General features: G+C 39.6%; 1 protein-coding gene across 1 annotated transcript in view; it reads left to right on the forward strand.

Annotated features, from left to right (window-relative positions):
- The first annotated feature begins 314 nt into the window (after positions 1-314).
- LOC306862952 (semaphorin-5A-like) overlaps positions 315-20,600 on the forward strand; it is a 163,419-nt gene continuing 143,133 nt past the window's right edge. The window contains exon 1 of the mRNA XM_079406065.1: positions 315-726. The gene's annotated coding sequence lies outside the window, so the exon portion shown is untranslated. The remainder of the gene's footprint in view (positions 727-20,600) is intronic.

Consider the following 20,600-nt stretch of genomic DNA (forward strand, 5'->3'; position numbering starts at 1 on the left):
ATTTATTTACACGCAGTAAGCTTGATACTGTACAGTCAACCAGTCTTTATCAGAAAAAAATTAATTAAATAAAAATCGGTGATAACGCACTAATGTAAATTGTGACCTCTGGTGGTGTCATACGCTACTGTAATAAGAACCAGTCCAAAAACAGTCCAAAACGACTGCTAAACTTTTCAAGGTGATAAAAAAACAACCACAAGTAATTAAGGGCTCCTACTTAACGCATTGTACATTCAAATGATATCCTCCACCTGTGTGTTTTACAAACTAGAGCCCCCCCTATCATCATCAATGAAGCTGTCCACGCGCGCAGTGCAGACATGCTCGTTGGCTCAATGGGACGCTCTGGTCTTGTTGCGTCGCGTCGCTCACTGTAGACACAGGGGCGCTCGCTGGCAGCGCGTCTCATTCTGTTGCTCTCTTGCCGGAGCGCTTCACACAAACTGCCCAGTGAGTTGGACTCCGCGGCACTGCTGCACGTCTTCGGCCGCTGCGCTCTCACTATCGTCTGGGATAGTAGTGGATAGTAGTGGAAGTCGTTGAGTCTTATTTGCGTACGTTACAGGTTGAGTTCATTAGAAAGCTGCTCTCTTATGGACTATTCCCCCGTTGCGGACTGTAGAGATATTGGGATTACTACACGTCATATATTTCACAGAACTCGCTGACTCTTTGCTTATTCTCACCTACATGATCAGGAGGAATATTGCGACACTTTATTTGGTAAGTGACTCGTTATGATTTTTTCCTTTACAGGACTTTATTTGGTAAATGCAAATAGCCTACGGTTTCTGTGTTTCTCTTGTACAAATACATAAGAACAAGTGAATGTTTCCTAAGAATTATGTCTGCTCAACATGCAGTTACTAAAACTGTTAAACATTCTGACTCTGTGCTTTATTTAGCCTGTTTATTTTTTCTCTCTCATATCACTTTTCTCATTGAGGAAAACATTGTCGAAATCATTTTTACCAGAACGCATTTGTGCTTTCATGTCTGTTTTGTGGAACTTTTGCTGATGAAATCATATTTGCCGCGTGGTGGTGCTGCCTCTGAGTAATTTACAGTCTGGAGGAGATGCAGCTTTTGACAGCAATAAAAGAGTTTCACGTCTTAATTCAGTATCTGTACGCTTTGATTGTTAGCAGAAGCTATATATAATTAGTCTACTTTGCTTATTCTTTGATATTGGCGGGGGGGTTTTTTTCAGTTAGATTCTGTATTTTCTTTCTAAAATCCAAAACAACCATTCTAGTTGTAAAGAATGGATTAAAATACATTTGAACATTTTATTGTGTCTTAATTACTTATTTCTAATTTGTAAATCATTAACTTATTTATGCAATTTATTATCTCCAACCGAGAGGAGCTAACTTTTATACAATAAGTTTATTGAACTATTAAATTAATAAATTAATTTTCACTTAATATCAAAATATGTAAATTACCAGCATGGTAGAACTCATCTAAAACGAGTTGTCAAGGTTAACTCATATTTGCTGTAGGCTATTATAACAAAGCTGTTGCAATTTTGCAACATGCATCTTTTATTTGTATAATTCAATATGCTTTAGTGTCTAAGTATACAGCACAATGATTTATAGTTTAAGAGAAGTATTCTCATTTACTATTGGATTTTCTGTTTTCATTTGGATTGATTATGTATTTAAGCTTCGTCACTATGATGATGATGTAAGACAAATGAAGACATTTTCAGAGTGACAAAGACTCTTGTGGGTTTTTATTAAAGACTGGCAATTATTAATGACTGCTACGTTTGATTGTCTCCTATTATTTAAAGGACAATCAATCATGAAATGTATTTGTTCCACTTTACCTGATGTCCCACTCTATGTTAACAGCCACTTTCAACCATGCCTGATCGAGCTCATTAGATTAGTGGTCATATATAAACCTTTCTGTATTTGATTTTCCTGCATTGTGACCTTTGCAGTGTGTCCAAACTGTGTCGTCACACTTACTGATATGATCAAACATATTTAGTTTAATCTAATAGAGAATGTGTCAGGTCATTAGACATAATAGCATCAACTTTGGACATTCAAACTTGGACACTCGTCTCAACCGTGCAGCAATTGTCAAATGCAATCTTTTTTAATCCCTCACTGTAATTTAACTGCAATTTATCTGAAAATGGAAATGACCACTTCAAGTAATATGGAGAGCAAATGCATTTGCTTAATGATTCCGAACACATTTGGCATTCCTGAAATCAGCGGTTCATGTAGCTTTACTGCTCCATTTATCTCTCCAGACTGTACCCTTATGTATTTTACCCATGCTAAATATATGATGACATTCAAGAGCTGGAAGATGGTCAAGTTCTCTTCAGTGTTTCTTTACTTGCTTAAAGGTAGTTGCACTTCAGCACAGGATACTTTTTTAAGCCTAAGCTCTATATAGTGCATGTGTATAGTGTATCACCACCAGCAGGCTTCTGGAAAAACGTGACCCTGGTCCAGATGGTTAAATTACTTTTAGATCATAGCAGTGCAAATCCTTTGAGTTCATTCGCCTGCAAAGGCACAGTCGTTAAGGTCCCATAGGACAAAGCGGCTCGGGAATGTAAAACAAAACAAAAAAAAAGTGCTGATTTCTGCAAGAGTATGATGAGATACCTTTGGGCAATGAGAGCGGTTTGAATTACAGTGTGGATTCAACATTGAATCTCAGTGGACTTGTAAAAGCAATCCTAAACTAAGAAAAAAACCTCCGGGTCATTGATTTAACCTAAACTCTAAACTCTTTAATACTGTTATTGTCCTAAAGAGATAATTTAGTCAACATGAGATCATTAAGTTTATATTTATCATCTATATGTCAGCCATTGTGTCCTGCATTTCTACATTGAAAGTGGTTTTATTTTAGAACGCCCTGTGGATGCTTTAGTAATATGAAGACTGGCTTTTTTTCTTATTTGTAACCCAATTTATTAGTCTGCCACTGGCCTACATGTGTTACGAAGGTGTCACCAGCTATTGTGAAGTTGTTAGTAGGCTGTAAATTGCACCTGCACAGCTTGACAACCCAAAGAGCCTGTTGTTCCACTTCCCCTGTTCGTTTTACATAATCAGACAAAATACCAAAAGATCTTAAAGGATAGTTCACCCAAAAATGAAAATGCTGTCATTAATTACTCACCCTCATGTTGTTCCAAACTCCTAAGACCTGTGTTCATCTTTGGAACACAAATTAAGATATTTTGATGAAATTCAAGAGCTTTCTGACCCTGCATAGACAGCAACACAACTACCACGTTCAAGGCCCAGAAAGGAAGTAAAGACATTGTTAAACTAGTCCATGTGACAACAGTGGTTCAACTGTAATGTTATGAAGCTATGAGAATACTAAATAATGATATAAATTAACATAATAATGAGAATACAAAAATCTCTCGTGAACACTCATTGAAGACTGACATGGAAGGGAAGAAATTGTTAAATAAAGTCGTTATTTTAGTTTTCTTTGTGCATAATTATTTTTATTTTTTTTGTAGCTTCATAAATTACAGTTAAACCACTGATATTTTAACAATAACTTTTCTACCTTTCTGGGCCCTGCACATGTCAGTTGTGTTGCTGTCTATGGCGGGTCAGAAAGCTCTCGGATTCATCAAACATATATTAATATGTCTTACGGGTTTGGAACGACACGAGGGTGAGTAATTAATGACAGAATTTTCATTTTGGGGTGAACTATATCCCTTTAAATAAATAGTTAATCCAAAATTGTACAATTATTTATACCCTCATGTAATTTCCAATCCAGCATAACTTTAATTTTTCTGTGGAAAAAAGAATATCTAAAAAGGTTTATGCATTTAATTTGCATCAAAAATACAGTAAAAACAGCAATATTGTGAAGTATTATTAGAGTTTAAAATAACAATTCTAACTGTTCTATTCGAAGATATTTTAAAATGTAATTTATTCCTGTGATTCGTCCTTGCAGAATAAAAGTATTAATATACAGTATTTTTCTTTATTTCTTTTGTGTGTGTGTGTGTGTGTGTGTGTTTTCCTTTTAATCTTACTTATCTCAAACTTTTGAATGGTAGTTTATCACAGTTTCACTGTGTGTGTGTGTGTGTGTGTGTGTTTGGACCCCACTGACTTTTTACATATAGGTTTTGAACAACGCAAGGGTGAATAAATGTTGACAGAATATACATTTTGTTGTGAACTACCCTTTTAAATGTGATAATTCCATTCATCATAGTCTCTCACACACTTAGCTGTCAATGAAGTGAATTGTGTTTTTCCATTGTTTACCAGCGGTTTTATCCCTCGTCTATATTTACCTTCAGCTCCCCATATCTCCATTCAGGGGTGGTGCTCCTGTACTGATCACAGAACAGTCTTGGCAGTCTTAAGAGGAGAATGCAACAATGGCTGCCACTTTATTACCCTTGTAGAGCAAGTCAGGCTTGAGGAAACAGCTGGTCTGAGGAGCTGACAGGTCAGGGCTAATGATGCGCTTACTTATTCAGTCGGTTAGACGCTAAAGGGTTGCTGTGGATACGTGCGACACAACCTTGATGGCAAATCAGACAACAATAGAGGAGCAAGTGTAACATGAGGCGTAATTGTCACCCGTGAAAGTTTATTAACGTTGCCATATCTTCCAAAGAAGATTAGATAACTATGTTGTACGGAAACATGAGCTATTATGTCAGGACAGATCTGATGTGGTTGCAACACTTTGTAATTATCACTGATTGTATTTGGACTGTTATTCATATTCTTGCTCTTGATGTTCATGATTATTTTAATGGCTGTTTGTTAGTTTCCATAAACATTATTTGCTGTCTGCTCTAGGCTGTAGAGAGAATTCATTATTCATAATTCTTTCAATTCTTATTTAGAATTGGACAATTAAGTACAAGATGTGAACAGCATATGCATAGTATTTTAAATTAGCTGTATTTTTTGGTTCACTTCAAGGTTGTTCATATTATTGTTCATGTCTAGAAGCCTACAAGTCTGAAATGAGAAATCTGTGCTGTATCAAGTTTTTTGTGAGCGTACAGTCCACAAAAGAGACTCTTTTATCATGCTGGAATAGTTTCATTCGATCTGCAGCGTTGCCAGATTGGAGCAGGACTAGAGTAATAGGGACTGCTTTCAACTGCCTCTGTTCTGCAGGTGGAAGCCAATGCTTTCAGGGTGAGTTTTTGAGTTTTACAAAGAAAGAAAGCAGGTTTGAATGTGTTTTGAGCGAGAAAGAGAGCTCTTTAATTCTCTCAGCTTCAATTGTAACAGATATGTCCACATGTCAGTGCAGATTAGCGCCATCTCTCCACACTGGCTGATATGTTTACTTAGTCCTAAAACCACAAAACCTCATTACCCTTCTTTTGCTGTCATTTTCAACCACAATCCTTATATTTAGCCCTGACTCACTGATTGTAAAACTTAACGTTGACAAATCCCCTTGGTCTCTGTTTCCGCTCGGTGCTCGTATGAAAGACTTGTTTCTTTTTTGCACATTTAAATAAGGACAGCACTTCAGCAGCACTAATAGAGGTCCAGTTTATAATCCCATCAGACCTCGGGTGTTATTTTTAGGGAAGGCTTGGAGAACATCCTGTTTATGTTTAAAACACTGGACCTTATGTTCTTTGGGAATAAAGGATGGGAGCCAGATCAGGAGTTTTTCCCTCCTTGACTTACTGTAGTTTATTAATGTGATGCCATTCCACCGGCGGTTCTTCTTCGGACTGAATCATGAGTTGTCAGTCTTCTGAAAATGATTTTCCATGCTTTCTAGGCCCGGTTTAACAGGCTCGTAATTTTTATGCGGGTGAATGACGTTATAGTATGAGTGAAAGGGCTGTTTGAGTGATTCTGCGTATGTTTCTGAGAGAGTTTATGGTGACAGCAAAGATCCCTGAAGACCTTTAATCAAATCACTGACATGTTACTGAAGATGGTTGACATTTGTTTAAAAAAATGTATGGATTTATTTTTGTGGTTGTTTTATGTGGAGCAGTTGAAGTTGTACAATCACTTTTAGGACCATGTTCTTGAATTTGTGTTCTTGAATTTGTGTATGTGGTCAAGTTATGGCATAATAAATTTAATGGAGCAGAAATTAATAGCCACTGAACTAGATCGAAGGTCATAACATGTTCATCTTTTCTAAAAAACATAAAAAACACTAGTCTTTACATTCACTTTTTAATAGCTAATGACAACAAAGATAAAATTAAATGAGAGGGGTTATTTGCTCCCGTTTTAATTATGTTTATGAGAAATAAATGGTGATTAACTGTTAATCTATTCCGAGATATTTGCATTTTGTTTAGTTTCAAAGTAAAACAAATATTTATAGATTACCTGTTTTTTTTCAGGTTTTTTTTAAATATTGTTTTATATTCATGGTTAAAATGTATATACAGTGCATTCAGAAAGTATTCAGACCCCCTTCACTTAAAAAAAAAAAAATTGTTGCAGCCTGATACTACAATTGTTTTAAAAAAAAAAATTCTCATTAATCTACACTCCGTACCTCATAATGACGAAGTGAAAACTGAATTTTAGAAATGTCTGTAAATTTAATAAAAAAATAAAACTGAAATATCGCATTTACATAAATATTCCACATTTAATATGTGGAATAATTCAGATTTTTTTTTACGATTTTTAAGGGAGTACCTTATGCTCATTTGATCAAAAATGAGGAAAAAAACAGTAATATTATAAAATATTTTTCAAATAAGTATATTTTGCAGTGTTTTTCTCTCTCTCTTTCTGATGGAATACATACATTTACATATTTTACTATATATAATGGCACAGGCCATTAAAAAAACATATATATTTCAAATTTATATATAATTTATAAATAATAATATATATAATTATACATTATATTAAATATATATTATATATATATACACGCAACAATGACATAAAATGACATGAACACTTTCCCTGTACTCAAATCATTCACTTTCAGGATTTTTCTCTGGGTTCTCCATATAGTCTGGTTTATAGAAAAGCTTCAGCCTCTGTTCTAATGCAGTGGAAATGTGTGACCGTGGACTGTGTGGGGAGAGTGATGCAGATAGCGAGAAAGCACTTAATATGTATTTAGGGCTTTTTTCAGATAGAGCTGTAGCCTGCCGCCTCCCCTGCTGCTCTGAAAGCTCGTGTCAGGCTGTGAACAGCATCCATCTCTGTCTGGGGTCCTGAAAATGTGGCATAGCAGATAGAGAGAGTGTAGATTGATTCCTGTAGCCAGGGGTTTGCTTCAGGGTGAAGGAGGTCTGCGTTTAAAAAGAGGCTTTAATGAGTTGCTTTGGAAGGTGGTCTGCGTGGTTCTGCTCCACAGCTTTTGTTTTAACACTACGTGATTCTCTCGCTTGCTGTTTCTGTGGACTGTAGAGTGAGACTCGGCGCTTATGATTTTGTGTCAGTTCTGTTTTCTGCTTACTGCATAGAGAGTTTGGCAGCGTTATGTGAAAACTGTTAATGAAGCATTTGCATACAAGCTCAGGACTTGCATGTTTGATATCACGTGACTCGGTTATGTGTTAAACGGTTGCTTAATTATATACTTAGCCTAAAATATTACCAGCTTTATTTGAACTTTCTCCAATAAAACATTGCATCACTGTACCTGATTTTTATCTATTTTATACATTTTGCGATAATTCATTGCCACATTTTCTTTCCCAATATTGCTTTCTCATTCACTTTTGAAAGAAACAGGAATACTTACTATACATTTACTGATTAAAAAAAAAAAAAAAAAAAAAATATATATATACACATATATATATATATATATATATATATATATATATATATATATATAATAAATAAAAAAATAAATATATATATGACCCTGGACCACAAAACGAGTCATAAGTAGAACGAGTATATTTGTAGTAATAGCCAACAATACATTGTATGGGTCAAAATTATCGATCTTTCTTTTATGCCAAGAATATTTTGGATATTAAAAGATATTTTGTAAATTTCCTACCATAAATATATTAGGATTTCATTTTGGACAACTTTAAAGGTGATTTATTCAGTATTTAGATTTTTTTGCACCCTCAGATTCCAGATTTTCAAATAGTTGTATCTCGAACAAATATTGTCATATCCTAACAAACCATACATCAATGGAAAGCTTATTTATCTTTCAGACGATGTATAAATCTCAATTTTTAAAAAAAATAACCCTTAAGACTGGTTTTGTGGTCCAGGGTCACATATAATAGAAATGTATAAATGAACAATTTATACAATCCACTACAAAATATTTCCAGTGAAAATCTACCTCAGTCTAGCAATAATTCAAAAATATTAATTAATTCTGGTGACACTTTAGAATAGGTAACACTTGTTAACTATTAACTACGACTTTTCCCTCGATAAATTCTTAATTTGCTGCTTATTAATAGTAAGGTAGTTGTTAAATTTAGGTATTTGGTAGGATTAGGGATGTAGAATAAGGCATTAATATGTGCTTAATTAGCACTAATACATGGCTAATATTCTAGTAATATGCATGCTAGTAACTAATAGACGTAACCGTAAGGTGTCCTTGTTACAGTGTAATTATATGTTAAAGTAGTGAATAATATTAACTGCATGTACTTACTTTATATAGTTAGGGTTAGGGATTGGTACAGAGTTACTTGCATGTAATTATGCATAATTTAATGTTATAAGAGTAAGTACATGTAAGATGTGTTACAAGGACACCTTAAAATTACCTTTATTGATATTAAATATTGTAAATAGTTTTGTATTTTTTTTTTTTTTTAAGCTTTAATTTGATGTGCTTTTGTCATTTTTATTAGATGCCTTATTTTTATTTAAATTTTAGTACTTAAACTTAACTCTTCAATTACACTTTTTTATATAATTGTTACGGGAAGCAGACTCACACAAGGGATTAATATAATCATAGAAGCGTTTATTGAACAACAGATCAAGGAATGACTGGTGAGGATGAGTCTAAAGTTCAAGGGACTGATTATAGTGGAGATGAGAATGTGAGAATGTTTTTGCCTTGCCAGGAACTCGTGGAAGCAGGGAGAAGCACACACCTCACTGGATGACTTGGGATCCAGGCTGGCGATCGCTGGAGGAGACTGATGCAGGAGATAGGAGGACAAGACGCTGGAGAGGACACAGGAGGTAGGTAAACAAACAGGTAAGTCGCTGGGATAATTGGGCAGGGACTCTGGGGAAGCCTCCAGGGCGGGTCTGGGGACTCTGACAGCCATGGTGAGACAGGAGACCAGCGGAGACGAAGGAGGGATGGGCGAAACCATCGGAGGCACAGGAGGGCTGGACAGGACCAGCGGAGATGAAGGAGGGTTGGACAGGACTAGTAGATTCATAGGAGGGCACTCGCGAGGAGCAGGCTCTGGGGAGAGGACAGGAGCCGAGAATTCAGGGGGTAATTGCCAAATCCAGGAGCTCCAGGGCAAGAACCAGCGGGCTTGTAAGTGCCACGAACGGCGGCTCTGATACACTCGCAAACGGTCGGGCTTAGCTTCCCCGTGGACGACGGCACCATAGACTTCGCCGCGGATGGTGGAGATATTGACTTCGCCATGGGCGGCGGTTGAGCTGAGTGAGGAGGTTTAGAATTACTCACGGAAGGTGGAGGGCTAGAATGAGGCGGCTGGAGTGAGGAGCGGCTGATGGGCTGGAATCTGGAGTTGGCGCATCCTCCATTTCGCCTACTTGAAACAATGATCCTGCAATCCATAAGGCGAAATTTTGGTACTGAGCCAAAGACCAGCTGGGGTCTCCATGTGGCATAACCATTTGGATCTCTTCTTCCAGTCCACCTCTAAAACCCTCCATTAATGTGATATCGCCGCAGAGGGCTTGGTAACTGGTGGTAAGAAATTCCTCCACATACTCCTCCACACTCCTGTCCTTCTGGAACATAAATAATGTGTATCCTCCAGAAAGATTGTCTTCCTCCCTGGGACATACGTTTATGGAGGCTAACTCCAATCTCATCTTCGGTAATGGTCCGATCTTCTGTTACGGGAAACAGACTCACACAAGGGATTAATATAAATCACAGAAGCATTTATTAAACAACAGATCAAGGAATGACTGGTGAGGATGAGTCTAAAGTTCAAGGGACTGATTATAGTGGAGATGAGTACGTGAGAGAATGTCTTTGCCTTGCCAGGAACTCGTGGAAGCAGGGAGAAGCACACACCTCACTGGATGACTTGGGATCCAGGCTGGCGATCGCTGGAGGAGACTGATGCAGGAGATAGGAGGACAAGATGCTGGAGAGGACACAGGAGGTAGGTAAACAAACAGGTACGTCGCTGGGATAATTTAAGGAGCCCACTTCGTTGAAATGAACCATAAGCATAAGCCAAACGAGATCAGACGCTGGAGTGCTGTGACGTGTGTGACTTTGTAGTGGGTGGTGATGAGGATCCAATGACGTGCAGGTGTGTACAATCAATGATTAGGTGAAACCAGGTGAGGGCGTGCGTTGTGATTGGAGAGGGAGAAGGACAGACAGACTCGTAACAATAATATTTATAGATTTTTTCAGCTTTATTTCAACAACCAAAATATAATAAAATAAAATAATTTTAATATTGTTAACAAAAACAGCACTGTTTTTGAGCTTGACTCTGATGCCATATAGATATCTGATATGTTTAAAAAGCTCAGTTTCTCTGCCAATACCGATCCAGGTATCTGGCAGGTACAGCTCTACAGTTTTATTGATGTTCACAGAATTGAGAGGACAAGAAATGGCAGGAAGACGGATGGATGGGGTCAGCAGAGGACATAAACCAGACTTAAACGTCCTTATGGCTCAGCATGTCAGAATATGTGGCCTAACCTTTAATCCCGGGCCCTGTCTATATGCGCTTTTCAAGTGAGAGGATGACTCAAACTCTGCATTTTGCTTTCTTGACATGTGATCTTTGTGATGTGTCTGCGCTGTGCATCTGCGCCATCCAAATCTGAGGAAGCGTCAGGGGACTTGACATCATCCCTGACAGGTGAGGCACCTGAAGGCTGAAGAGATGCAGTGAAGTCAGACGGAATGTGACAGAAGTGAGAGAAAAAACATAACTGCTTTCTTTGACTTCATATAAAACATCAGAAAGGATTTGACGCCTATTGAGGAGTCTTTTGCTCTTTAAATATGTGTCTTTAAGCCAAACATCTATTGTAAACATGTTGTTTAGGCTGTTAAATATTTTTCTTGTCTGATGTACTGTAAATATGTGCAGATATAACAAAGCCACAAGGTCACGGTAGATGCGTGGGCATGCAGAAAATCCCTGCTGTATCAATGAACAGCTTGATTTTATGGAAACAGAGCTCTTGCTAATCAATACAAAACCTCCTAAGTCCTGCTTAAAGCATCGAGCGGCTCCCTGAGAAGATGTAGCACACGACTCTCCGGCGAATGATGGGGCAGCGACACAATTTAAACGTGTCGACTGGCTCCTCTCAGATGAATGGTTGTTCATGCAGACTATATGAAGGGATAAATAGCAGATTTGCTCTTACTAGAGGCGTATGTTGTTTATATTTAAAATCTTAAAATTGTGATCAAGTGATCTCTTTCCAGACACATGTCTCAGTCAGGGGCCCCAGAATGAGTTTAGCAGGGTAGTGGGAGACAGACAAACAGTTCACAGCGTGAAGTGGGTGGGTGTGAAACCCCTTCTAGCAGACAATAACAACTTCCTGCCTGCTGAGACGAGCCAAGAGAAATCACACAAACCAGACAACAACAAGTCTGTTTACAAATCACTGAATATTTTTAGCAAGCATGTTTCTATCTATCTATCTATCTATCTATCTATCTATCTATCTATCTATCTATCTATCTATCTATCTATCTATCTATCTATCTATCTATCTATCTATCTATCTATCTATCCGACTGTCATTTCATCTATCTATCTATCTATCTATCTATCTATCTATCTATCTATCTATCTATCTATCTATCTATCTATCTATCTATCTATCTATCTATCTATCTATCTATCTATCTATCGATCCATTCATCCGTCTTTCTTTTTTCTTTGTCTTCTCTTCTGTCTGTCTGTCCGTCCCTCTGTCTCTGTCTTACTGTTTTTCTGTTTGTCTGTGATTGTCTTAAGTTAATTAATACTGATCAAATCTCTTTTTCTAATGTCTCTCATATCTGTCATGTATTGTTGAAATGTAAGTGCTTCAATTTTTCTCTGTTGCTTTTACTCAATTAATTTAACAATTTCATATAACAAAAATTCCCAAGGTGACAAAACATCTAAACATTTTGACCAATGTGGCTCACATGATGACAAAAACACTTCTTATTTTGATGGCACTGGCCAATTTACTGACACAATAACTTGAAGCATGAATTAAATGTTTTGGGTGAGTAACTATGTTGTGCAGACATGCAATAGAGTTCTGATGTTCCAGCGAATAGTTGTGACAATTGCACTTACAGTTTAGATGACGCTAAGCCGGGTTCAAAAAATGTGCTAAAGCAATTGAGAAAAACTGTAAAATAGACTTCATAAGTGATGATGCATCAGGATCAGGATGCATTATCTGATCAACAGCCTGACATTTGTCATTTTAGGAAACAAATCGGTTTCAAATCATTTGTAAAGCAATGGAAAGCTTTATTACATCCAACATCTACTCATTTATGTGTAGATGATTTCATCTTCCACTCCTTCATTATGACAGGTTTATATACACTATGACTCTGTCATAGAGTATCCATTAATATTTTAGCTACATTTGAAAGTTTCTCTCCATCTATGTTTTTCCCCCATTTTTATTCATTTATTAATTCTCTCTCCACCTGTTGCCTTTACCACAATGAGGCTTAATGATGCACTAAAGTGGTACTAAAAGCTAATTGTTTTGAAAGGTTACTCTGATAATGATGGTTATTTATGCAGAAGGAGACACATTTTATCTCTTCTCTCTGTCGACTTCTTCTGACCCATTTTTGCTGGAAACAAATGATGTTACTCCATTTTCATGTCCAGTATGATTGGTCAATTTAAGCATCAGAGGAGTGTTTACGCTGTCAGCCTCCTCTGGCATTCATGAAGTGATTTCACTCTATCATAGAAAGATTCAAATACAATACACCTTTATACACAATCAGCACAGTAGTAAGAAATGAAGTAAAACATCAGTTCCCTATCGAAAGGGAACTCCCGTTGCGTTGTAATTTTTTATTGACAACTGCTAATGGGGAAACTCCTGTTTACTCTGTTACTGAAGCCTGAATTGTTAACGTTTGTGTAGCTGCACAAACCAATGGTGCTCGAGTCCGCTAGAAGGGGCGGAGACGACTGCTACAGGAGTCGGCCCAGCGCGCCATTTCATCAGAATCTTCTCCTTCAGCGTCGAGACCATCTCTTCGCTGACTCTGCAATTAAGAAGGCGAAGCAGAAGTACAGCCTGCAGCTCGCACCGTAGAAAAAGCCCCCGGCAGCGGAAGAAGCGAGACGCCTTCCCCTGCTGCTATCTGGCTGGTAAGAGCAATTCCTGTGCAATTCTCTGCTACGTTGTTTTTTCAAATATCGCGAGTGTGGCTCGTGCGGGGAATCCTGCATGATGCAGAAGGGCAGTGAGTGCGTCACCTGTCTGGACAGCCCGCATGCAGAGACTGTATGCTCATTGAGACGGAATGCTCTCACAGAGGGCATGAGTCTCGCTCTTCTCCGCTCGCGAATCACATAATTTTTTTTTTTAAAAACAGCTCCTCTCTCCCGTTTCTCCTCTCTCAGTGAGCTTGGATAAAGGAACGGTGCAGTCACGGGGCTGAACAACCGGCTTTGAATGATCCCACGCCGGCAAGAGCCCGCGTGCTTATTCTCCCCCGACACCTTTATCCACCGGTGTGTGTTTTACAAGTGAGTATAGCGCCCCTCTTCGAGCGGCTCAATCTCTCTAGACGGATCAGAGTAAGAATGCTGTCACCAATATCAGATCGCTGACAGCTTCGCATTTGAGTGTGCGTTGCTGAGACTGTGCTCACTGAGACAGACCGCTTTCACAGAAAAAGCATGAGTTTGTCCCTGCATCGCTTACGGATCCCCTTCTTCAATGAAGATGGCCCCGCAACTCTTGCGTGTCTTCTCTACCGCAGAGAAAAAAATGGCGAACTTGTGAGTTTTGAGCGATCAGGCATGAGTGATTTATGTCGGCACAGTTCCCGTGTGTTTCAGTCTTATCGCAGCACTTTGATCTGCCAGTGTATTTTATACGTGAGGATCAGCGCCCCTCACTTCATCGAGCAGCTCTGTCCTTCTAGGTGGATCAGAGTAAGGGCTGTCACTAGTGATTTCATATCACTGACAGCCTTGGATTTGAGTGCGCCACATGCCTGGGTAACCCCCACACTGAGGCTGCACTCACTGAGACAGATTGTGAGAGTGTGCATCTCGTGCCGGCACAGCTCCCGCGCGACCCACTCTTCCCTCAGCGCTTTGATCCGCCAGTGTGTTTTACACGTGAGTATTAACCCCTTGTTGCACGGATGGTTTTATCCTTAAAGGCGGATACGCACAGCACTTAGATCTGCCGGTGTGTTTACACATGAGGATCATCAACACCCCTCATTTTCGAGCGGGTTGATCTTTTGGATTAAAAGAGAATACTGATGGCTTCAGATTAGACGCATCTGGACCATGCCTACTCTGACGCTGCGCACACGGGGGCTGGCTGCTCACATTGAGAGAGCACTGAGTCTAGCGAAGCAAACTTTTGAGAGGAAAGGAAAAGATAAGTTCTCGCTGAGGCCGGAACTTCATCGAAGTAAGCTCACGCTCATTCTCCTTCCCTCCATTCAACACTGAGTAGATGGAAATTCTATTCAAGCTGGGCACGTCCTTCTCATTCAGCATGTGCCCAAGCAAACTACCACTGTGATAATGGACCCGCTAGAGCAATTCTCCTCTGAATAATGCCCCGTCACAGACCGTTTTTGAGATTCGCTTTCGAGGGAGTGGCCTATCAATACATGGTCCTTCCATTGGACTGTCTCTGGCCCATGCACTTTTACGAAGTGCGTGGACACGGCCCTTTCCCCTCTGAGACAGATGGGAATCCGCATACTGAACTACCTCGACGTCTGGCTAATGCTAGCCGACTCAGAATGGCAATTGATCGCTCACAGGTCGTTGTTGCTCAACCATCTAGAGCGTTTGGGGTTGAAATGCGAGCTTGGATAACACCGGAATGCTCCCTGACTATCCAACAAGTGGCGGTGTCTTTCAAGCTGGGGGCTTTGCGTCCCCTCAAAGCATTTCAGAGGATGCTCGGCCTCATGGCTGCCTCCAGCTCAGGGTGGGGCGCTCTGTACAAGGGCAACCCGGCGTACGGCTCCTGGTCGACCCACGAGCGATGATTGCATATCAACTACCTCAAAATCATGGCTGAAGCCTCCTCAGTTATTCCCCTGGGCCTGCTACACAATCAATATTGGCTAAAAGCCAGCGTTTCGTCCCACGCATGGTGCCTGGGCCGTGCTAATGTCAAGGTAACCCATCGCTGCCTCAAAGCTGTGGCCCCTTGGACAACTCTTTGCCTGTTTCAATCAGGCGTACAGTTGGGGACGACCTTCAGAAGGAGGGGTGATCACGACAGTTGCCTCCAGCTCAGGCTGGAGTGCTCTTTATGAGGGCAACCCGGCGTACGGCTCCTGGTCGAGCCACAAGCGACGCCTGCATATCAACTGCCTCGAAATGATGGCTGTTTGTCTGGGCCTAAAGACCTTCCTGCCAGCAGGTCATGTCCCCTTCACAGGATGACTCGACGTCTCCTGCTTTGGGCACAGAAAGAACTCCTCTCACTACGAGCGTTTCATGTGCCGGGCAGACTTTCAAAGCAGCAGGATGCTCTGGCCCACGATTGGCCCAACACCCGTCTGTATGCCTTCCCTCCGATCGCCCTGCTAACCCAGGTTATCAGGTGAATCAGGGAAACAAAATGCTCTTTCCTCCTCATGGCCCCCCACTGGAGGAACCAATCCTGGTTCCCAGAGATGATCCAGCTGCTATCTGCAGCACCGTGATCAAGGCCACTGAGGAGAGATCTTCTCTCGCAAGCGCAGGGCAAGATTTGTCATCCCCAGCCGGAACTGTGGGAGCCTTCACGTATGGCCGCTCGACAGGAGTCTAGTCAACTTCCAGCGAGAGTCGCTAATACCATTTAAGAGGCTAGAGTTCCATCTACATGACGGCTCTACGCCCTCAAGTGGTCAGTCTTCAGTGACTGGTGTTCAGCACGTAACCAGGATCCGGTTTCATGTGACATGTCCCATGTGCTAGCCCTTCTGCAAGAGCTGCTGGATAAGGGGCGCACCCCTTCCACGCTCAAGGTCTATGTGGCAGCCAACGCGGCGAATCATTCTCTCGAGGCTGGCCGGACTATTGGCAGAATTGACTTGGTCATTAAGTTCCTTAGAGGTGCTCGGCGGTTGAATCCTCCTCGCCCTAAGACTGTGGCAACTTGGGACTTGTCCATAGTCCTGGGGGCCCTCAAGGGCCCTCCCTTTGAGCCGCTTCAACAGCCGGCTTAAGGGTCATGACTCTCAAAACCGCTCTGCTTTTGGCCCTAGCGTCCATCAAGCGAGTAGGTGACTTGCAAGCCCTGTCTGTCAGTGCATCCTGTCTTGAGTTTGGACCCAATGACTGTAAGTCATTCTTCGGCCATGCATTGGCTATGTACCGAAGGTGCTCTCAACTCCATTTAGAGCCCAGGTTATCTCCCTTCTAGCCCTCCCCATTGCGGATGGTGAACAGGGACCTAACTTATTGTGCCCAGTCCGAGCACTATGAGTGTACTTTGAGTGTTCTAAGTCTTTTTGACAAACAGAGCAGGTCCTTGTGTGCTTTGGAGGCCGCTCTGAATGGCTGCCGGTCACAAAGTAAGACTATCACACTTTATAGTAGAGGCTATGGCTCTGGTTTAGGCCTCAGCGGGCGTGCAGTCCCCTATAGGTGTGAGGGCCCATTCCACCAGAGGAATGGCCTCCTTCTGGGCCTGGTCCAGTGGAATCTCTATCGGGGAGTTGCGAAACTGGCCGTGCTGTAATTGCACGCGAATCGATGGTTGTCGCTTCCGTCGTTGATTCTAATGAAATGGTGCGCTGGCCCGACTCCTGTAGCAGTCGTCTCCGCCCCTTCTGGCGGGCTCGAGCGCCATTGGTTTGTGCAGCTACACAAAAGTTAACAATTCAGGCTTCAGTAACAGAGTAAACAGGAGTTTCCCCTTTAGTAGTCATCAATAAAAAATGACGATGCAACGCTCATTCCCTTATCTCAGGGAACTTATCTTAAACGATTGGCACTGTTACTTCCTCTGTCCTTTTTTCATTTATGTTTTGTTTCCTTTCCACCCTCTACTCCTTTCAAAAGAGACAAAGTGCTTGGAAAGGAATACTGAGCTAGAAAAAAAAGAACAGAAATCACCTGTTGTGCTTAAAACGTCCAATTTTGCCTGGTGGGCTATTAAACCCTCTTGCCTGTGTGAATATAATATCAGCAGGCGTCTTTCCTGTGAATAGTGTTGAATAAGACTGAATGAATTATGGTGAGCTCTGAACCCTGCAGAGCCGAACACACTTTCCCTCCTAGTACTGAACAAACATCTGTTTTGTGATGAATAAAGCAACGTTTTATAAAAGTATATTTCAGATAAACACCTCTGCACCCTTCCTTCCCAGCCACCACACACACACCGGCAAATCATGGTTGCTAAATGGTTTCAAGTTGTTAAGCTGACAGAGATGACGGTGCCCTTGCACAATTATTCAGAGTTATAAAAAGACACACTTGTTCCTAGACAGTCACTGGTTTCTCATTGACCCCGCTGAGGTCTGCACTCTCGCACTCCCCCATTTCACCTGCTGACCTTTTGACGGGTCACGCAGCAGTTTTCATCCATCCGCTCTCTTCTGACAGCGCATAAACCGTGAGCTCAACCCTGACATCTCTGAAAGCTGCCCTTCAAACGTCATGACCCAGACTCAATTAATTGTCACAAATAAGCTCTGCCTTGCATACCGCTTATATAGTGCATTCTGATAATAATTAGAAATGTTTCCTAAGCATTAAATCAGCATATTAGAATGATTTCTGAAGGATCATGTGACACTGAAGACTGGAGTAATGATGCTGAAGTAATAAATTACATTTTAAAAATCATTAAAATAAAAAAAAAGTTATTTAAAATTATAATAATATTTCACACCATTACTCACTATTACTGTAGTTATTGCTGTATTTAACTCTTTTTTTTAGTGCTGAACTATTTTCTGTTATTATTTTTCAGTACTGAATAAGTTGTAAGCATTTTTATGAAGTCCATCCTCATCCATGTTGGATTTATTTACTTTTGAGTTCTGGGAATTCTCTTTTAAGCAAAGAATATGGAGGCAGCATAATTAATTTGAAACAGCCAGAAAAAATGCTGCCTCTGTAGGCAGATCAATAGGTTTTGGATCAGAGCAATAGACTTTACAGAGCCATTGGTACTGGTACAGTACATGTTTGTTTGTTGTTTTTGTTGTAAATGTACACTTTATAATTACTGTAGGAACAATAATTATAGAATATATTTAACATGTTTGGCATTGTGTTTTTTAAGATTGTGAAGTTTTGCTCTGTTCTGTGCTGTTTGCTAATTATACGAATGGAAAAAGCATCAGTTTTTAGATGTTGTTAGATGGAGTCAGGATTATAAAAACTAATGATTTGAAAAAAAAATTATATCTTGAAATAAAATAATTATTTGTTGCATTAAATGGATGGAGATGCCAAAAAGGTTATTGATTCCTATATTTATTATTATTAGACTAAAATGTTCAGAATATATTTTTAAAGAAATAAATCCTTTTATTCAGCAGTGATGCATTATATTGATTCAACGTACTGTACATATTGCAGATCCTAAACAAAAATATATCACAGATTCCCAAAAAATTATTAAGCAGCACAACTGTTTCAACAGTGATAATAGTGAAAAATGTTTCTTGAGCAGCAAATCAGCATATAAAAATTATTTTTGAAGGATCATGTGGCACTGAAGACTAATGGTGCTGAAAAATCAGCTTTACATCACAGGAATAATTTACATTTTAAAATACTGTGCATTAGAATAGAAAACAGTTATTTTAAATCGCAAGAATATTTACTGTGTTTAATGTATTTTCTATCAAATGAGTTCATCCTTGATGAGCACGAGAGAAAAAAACATTGAAATGTTTAAAAAAACATTTAGAAAAATCTAACCGACCCCAAACTTTTAAATATTTGTGCATAAAAATTAAATATGTACATAAATTAAAAACTAACATCAAAACCATTGCAAAAGCTAACAAAAAGTACTCTGAAATGCTAAATAAGTTTGAAAAAGCATTTCTCGCAGTCACCATGGAATAATTATTCTTTCTTCTATTTTTAAACACCAGACACTTGTTAGCAGTGCCACCTAACCTGGTCCATATGGACCTTTCGGCATTGCTAAATTTCATGTTAATTAGAATCGGAGAGGGATAATGAGGATTATGTGTACTAGGATTTCACTCTCATGCTTATAAGGGATCAATGTTCTTTGAAAACAATTAGGTGAACACATCCTGTTATTCCTGCCCTCAGTATTAGGTTCAGTTTACCATGACTGCCGTGTGAGGTCTGCCGTGTGAGATGGGGGAAGGGAAAGAGAGAGCGAGAAAAATTCTGAAGGTGAACAATGGATAACAGAGGTGAGAGAAAAGACTAGAAGGCATGTTCAACGGTAGTCCTGGATGATTTAGGAATCGGAGGCGTTTGGAATAATTCCGTGTTGGTAGACCCCGTCTGACTAGCTCACCTGGAGGCCACATGTGGCGGCCCTAGAGAGCGGCAGACTGGAAAAGCTACAGTCATCATTAAAGTGAAGGGTGAGGGGGCTCATTAAAACATTATTTATGTGAGCTGTGATATTTTATCGCCACCATACGATTTCATAGTGCTCTGTAAGGGCATGTTCAGCAGAGAGAAGAATAACTTATTGTTAGGCTTCCTGAGACGCCCATGGTTAAAAAGAGAAGTTGGGGTGTGAAGTTCTGTTCCCAATGCACACGAAAGTGCAAAATTCTCCATCTTGTTAACATCTGTTTCTGTTGCTGTTTGTTTATGAACTGTCCGGGGAATGAACTTGCTTAAATTTAAATGTTGACAGGTTATGTGAGCTCGCTGTACAAGTTTTACAAATGTTCTGCCAGTGTTGTTTATCTGCCAATTTTATATTATTATATTTTATTATTATTATTTATTATTTATTATAATTTTTTATGAAGTACGCTAAAGGTTTATACAAATATATTTTACATAATTAGTTAATATTTAATAATTTATATTAAAATGTGTTTTTAATAATTGTCAATAAATAAATGAATATAAATGTATTTTATGTTTAAACACATATAATCCAATATCCTTATCCTTACAAAATCCTTAAATAACTTTTAAAAAGTCATTTTAAATTAGTGCTTATTAATCGCATCCAAAATAAAAGTTTTTGTTTACATAATATATGTGTGTG

Source organism: Barbus barbus, assembly GCF_936440315.1.
Source record: "Barbus barbus genome assembly, chromosome: 44".
NCBI classification, from domain to species: Eukaryota; Metazoa; Chordata; class Actinopteri; order Cypriniformes; family Cyprinidae; genus Barbus; species Barbus barbus.